Raw genomic sequence first — 5,574 nt, 5'->3', positions numbered from 1 at the left:
TATTTGTAAATAATTTTAACTATATATATAAATAATTAAATAAATTTTAAACTGTGGATGACAATTAATTTTCCTTTTTTTCTATACACATACACTTAAGGTTAACTTCTTTTTACTTTTTAATTGCTATATAGGTATTTCTTTATATTTACGACAATTATGCCGAAATTTTCATATTAGTAACAAATTTCGTAACTAGAGAAATAGCAACTTAAACAGGTCGAGTTGGCAGTATGTATGACTAATTAATTTCCTTGTTCACAGTTTCATTCGTGGTGTAAAATTCTTAGCTAACGTTTGTTTATGTCATGGTACCAAGATTTAGTCCTTAAAATGCGGAAATTTGAAAGCATCACATCCTTTTGAAGGAACGATAAAATAATTTATTCTGGGAAAAATGAGCGAAATGATCTATATTTTNAATATTTTTGATAATTACTTGTTTAGATAGAAATAATTACAATTAATGTTGTACTAACTAATTTAAAAAACTTTTTTAACATATGGAGAGCGTTCTTCTGTTTCAAATGTTGGTCTTTCATTTGAACCTAAGCCTGAATATGGTATTTCAGTTTCAGATATTCATATACGATGGTCAGGAGTGGATCATCTATTAGTGGATATTTAAGGAGATTTAAGGTTGCAAACAAGACATGGGGAGATCTAACACAGGTAAGGCAAAATGTTCTACGAACATAGAAATTACACATTTATTTATCGGCTTTTTTCTTTTTATGTTATACAAATAAAAAGGCATAATTTGATAAACCTTTTCAACTATTGTCTCAAGATTCCACTTACTTCTCTAAAATCTTTCAAAATTTTTTGAACAAAGCGTAATAATACCCACAAAACTTTAAATTATATATATTGGACTTCTATATCAAGGACTTTATTTTTTATATCCCTATGTCCGGTTTTCAACCCGCCACTAATGTATACATGCTGTTAATGAAAATTGTTGTTTTGGTTCTTTAGATTCAAAATTGGTTGGACTATTCTTGAAGTGCCTCCATGTCAGAATCATATCTACTACCCACACCAGGAGAGGAAATGGGCCACCTTGGTACCTCATGTTCCATGTCGGCGGATACTATTTGTTATTATTTCTAAAAATATGTAAACAACAAAAGTGGGTTTATTGAACAAAATTGTCTTTAAATTGTTTCCTTCTTTTCATATTTGTAGGAANTTCTTTCAACTTTTGAAATGATGAAATTAAAATTTTTAAATAAATTCAGCGAACCCACTTTTAAAACTTGAACGTATATATTGTTATTAATATTTATGAAGTAATTTGTTGGTGTTATTAAGATGATATATGTGCATATTCGTTAATCAAATATTTAGAAATGTACTGCAGAAATTTAAAAGTTAATTATTTTATAGTTCAATAGGTAAAATTTAGTTGAATATTGTTGTAATCATACATTAAGTTTCTGATATTTATTTATATCTTACGTTAGGTTTAACTTATTTGAATATTTAGCAGTTATTTGTGTATTTATTATCCAGATGTTATTGTAAATATTACTGTAATAATAACAGGGGAAAAGGGAATTTATTATGGGGTGAGAGTGAGACTAAGAGAATGGGGATGTTTCTGAATGATAGAGAAAGAGATAATTATTAATGTAGGAATACATGATGACAAAAGGCCATATGATTGAGGGCATGTATGTATGAAAGTGAGACTGTAGGGGTGCATATGAAAGGAATTAGGAATTTGTGCAAATGTTTATATGTGAGAGGGAGAGGTAGAGGGTGAAGCAGTGTCATGTAATGAAAGGGAATAGAAATACATAGGGGTGAATAGCAACACTCTTGTTCAATCCATGCATATCCATTCTCTTTCATCATGAGGGAAAGTGTATGTATATGTAAAGGGTATGATTGTGTGGAAGCGTGAGGGTATAATTAGGGTGCAAGTACATATGTATGTGCGAGTACGTGGATGAAAGAGAGATAGAATGGTATTGAGAGAGCATAGGGATGCATGGGGTAAAAAGTGACATCCTCCTGTTCACTTCATGCGTTCCTATTTTCTCAAAGGAGATTATATTTAAGGGGTTTGTATTTGTGTGTGTGTGTGTGTGTGTGTGGATGAAAAGGAAGGAGAATGTTAATGGGAGAGAATGGAATGCATAAGGGTAAACAGTAACGCACATCTGTTCACCCTATGCATTCCCATTCTCTCTGAGTGCAAGGGAGAGTACATATAAGGGGTGAGAATGAATGGAAGGGCGAGAGCACAGTTGGGATGTACGTACGCATATATGTGCGTGTGTGTGTGTTATTAAGAGAGAATAGGAATGTATGCGGTAAACAGCAACAACTTCCTGTTTACCCCATGCTTTCCTGTTCTCTCTCGGTACGATGGAGAGTATATGTAAGGGATGTGAGTGTATGCAAGGGCCAGAACATGATTGGGGTGTACGTACGCTTGTATCTTCGTGTGCATGGATGAATGAGAGTGAGAATGATAATGGGAGAGAATAGAATGCATGGAGGTAAACGGTAACACACTCCTGTTTACCCCCATGCATTCTCATTCTCTCCCATTATCAGCGAGGGTGTGAATGAGGGCGCGAATGAGTGTGAATGGGGCACTAGGGGGAAACCGGGGGGCACCAGGGGGGATCCGGGGGGCACCAGGGGGAGAGGGAACAAATAAAACAAGAGTGAACCTTATATATGTGTTTTATTTAAAGACAAAAAAAATTTTTCACGTCTACCAGGTTTAGCGCGGAAGGTTTTTGTTATTCGAAGACCGTCCGGGTCAAGACCCGGTCGACTGGAGCGCCCAAATTCGAACCAGGAGTCTCCAAGCCACGAAATTCGAAAGTCCCGAGATCCTGAGTTTTTGGAAATTCTGAAATACAAATCGCGAGGTCTTTCAAAACAATGGATCTCGAAGATCCATTGTTTTGGAAGCCTCGAGATTCGTATTCAGAAGTTTCCAAGACCCAGGATCTCGGAAATTCCGAAATCCCGTGTATTGGAGACCTCCAGATTCGAATCTGGACGCTCCGGAACACTCCCGACCGACACCCCCGATTAGAAGTCCAGGGTCCCGTCATGGATGGTGAAAGAGGTTCCGCTGCAGCAGCTCCATATGATGGTGAAGTCAAACTGTAACAAAAGAATAAATATATATTAAGAAATTAAGATGAAAATTTAAATACTTTTTAGTAAAGTTGTTAGTGAGTGAAGAAAATAAAAGAAGAATTAAGTTATACTATAAAAATGTACAAGTTTGATCCTAAACATTGAAAGAAATAAAAAAGTAAATATAATTAATTAACATAAATAAAAAGAGATTAGGTTGCATGCTGAAGAACAATCATTAATTAAGAACACTCTCTAATAAGTTAACTCTATAAACTTAAATGCGTAAGAAATTAAAAGAAATGACTATAAAATTATGAAATTACGAAATTAAAAAAAATTACCTCAAAGTACAAAAATACCTAAGTTTGATTACATTAATTTAAAATTCTTTACGAAATACAAACAGATAATTGTTATAAACTATAAAAGAGATTGACAAAATAAAATGTTCAAGAATTGCTACAATTGGCAAAAAAAGTTATTTTAAACAATAACTATGTTGAAAGAAAAAATATATGTTTGTTTCAATAACTGTAAATATCTAAGAAATAAAAAGAAATAGTTATATATTAAAAACTTCCACAAAATTTTTTTATTCAAATTAGATCGTTTCGAAATACATAAAGTGNGTTTCAACAAATACCTAAGTTTGATTACATTAATTTAAAATTCTTTACGAAATACAAACAGATAATTGTTATAAACTATAAAAGAGATTGACAAAATAAAATGTTCAAGAATTGCTACAATTGGCAAAAAAAGTTATTTTAAACAATAACTATGTTGAAAGAAAAAATATATGTTTGTTTCAATAACTGTAAATATCTAAGAAATAAAAAGAAATAGTTATATATTAAAAACTTCCACAAAATTTTTTTATTCAAATTAGATCGTTTCGAAATACATAAAGTGAATAATAAAATTTTATGAAAGTAGATCAGAATTACTTAAAAATATAATATGAAAAACATAAACCTACTCACCGTTGGGGCCCCAATCGATTCACCCTTTCACTTCCAGGAAAGCTGCTTCATCGAATATCCAAGACTCCAAAAGAAAAACCAAAAGCAGCTGCAACAAACAATTTTCAAATTAAATAGAGAACGCCAATTAGCTATTCGTCACAATTTGCTTTAGTTTGTACTTTCATAGCAATTTTAATTTGTTAATTCTTAATTCCCAGGCTCAGATTACAATGAAAAACACAATAACAGAATTAAATAAATAACCCTGAAAAATAAAAAAGATCCAACATTGTATGCAGGTTTGATCTCACAAAAAGTAAAATTATGATGACCAATGAAAACCAGAAAATGCTTTTTTGGGTCCCTTAATTCGTAATCTGTTAATTGAATTTTAATGTAACCATAAGCAACTACAACAAAAATTTAAACAAAACTACAGGACTAATTGCTACAGATAAAACAGTAAAACAATTATAAGAAGAAAAGTAGAGAATGTTTTCTTAGATCTCCCTTAATTTTTAATTTATTAATTGAAATGTAATGCAACCAGAAGCAGCAGTAAGAAAATCAGAAATAGAACAACCCTAAAAGTAAAACAGTACTAATTGCTACAGTGTGAAGAGGGTAAAAGGGGCACTAGGGGGAAACCGGGGGGCACCAGGGGGGATCCGGGGGGCACCAGGGGGAGAGGGAACAAATAAAACAAGAGTGAACCTTATATATGTGTTTTATTTAAAGACAAAAAAAATTTTTCACGTCTACCAGGTTTAGCGCGGAAGGTTTTTGTTATTCGAAGACCGTCCGGGTCAAGACCCGGTCGACTGGAGCGCCCAAATTCGAACCAGGAGTCTCCAAGCCACGAAATTCGAAAGTCCCGAGATCCTGAGTTTTTGGAAATTCTGAAATACAAATCGCGAGGTCTTTCAAAACAATGGATCTCGAAGATCCATTGTTTTGGAAGCCTCGAGATTCGTATTCAGAAGTTTCCAAGACCCAGGATCTCGGAAATTCCGAAATCCCGTGTATTGGAGACCTCCAGATTCGAATCTGGACGCTCCGGAACACTCCCGACCGACACCCCCGATTAGAAGTCCAGGGTCCCGTCATGGATGGTGAAAGAGGTTCCGCTGCAGCAGCTCCATATGATGGTGAAGTCAAACTGTAACAAAAGAATAAATATATATTAAGAAATTAAGATGAAAATTTAAATACTTTTTAGTAAAGTTGTTAGTGAGTGAAGAAAATAAAAGAAGAATTAAGTTATACTATAAAAATGTACAAGTTTGATCCTAAACATTGAAAGAAATAAAACAAAATTGTCTTTAAATTGTTTCCTTCTTTTCATATTTGTAGGAATTTTATTAATTTAACAAAAGCTTTTTAAATATTGTTTTAATTATCAATTTTATTTTTGTTCTTCAGTTTTGATTTTTAATAATAAATTTAATAAGTTTGTATTAGCCCCTCAATTGTTTAGAATTTTTAATATAATTAAAAA

At 32.8% G+C, this 5,574-nt stretch overlaps 2 long non-coding RNA genes across 2 annotated transcripts in view; one reads left to right on the top strand and one right to left on the bottom strand.

Moving 5' to 3' along the window:
• LOC108737006 overlaps positions 1-414 on the top strand; it is an 88,474-nt gene extending 88,060 nt beyond the window's left edge. The window contains exon 8 of the long non-coding RNA XR_003231376.1: positions 265-414. This is a non-coding gene — a long non-coding RNA (uncharacterized LOC108737006). The remainder of the gene's footprint in view (positions 1-264) is intronic.
• A 2,542-nt stretch (positions 415-2,956) lies between these two features.
• Positions 2,957-5,574, bottom strand: part of LOC112904804 — a 7,346-nt gene continuing 4,728 nt past the window's right edge. The window contains exons 3-4 of the long non-coding RNA XR_003231378.1: positions 4,095-4,182; positions 2,957-3,132 (exon numbers count right to left, since the gene is read on the bottom strand). This is a non-coding gene — a long non-coding RNA (uncharacterized LOC112904804). The remainder of the gene's footprint in view (positions 3,133-4,094; positions 4,183-5,574) is intronic.

This window comes from Agrilus planipennis, unplaced genomic scaffold (assembly GCF_000699045.2).
Source record: "Agrilus planipennis isolate EAB-ADULT unplaced genomic scaffold, Apla_2.0 scaffold98, whole genome shotgun sequence".
Lineage (NCBI taxonomy): Eukaryota > Metazoa > Arthropoda > Insecta > Coleoptera > Buprestidae > Agrilus > Agrilus planipennis.
The sequence above is the reverse complement of the archived record's forward strand: the minus strand, read 5'-3'. Positions and strand labels throughout refer to the sequence as shown.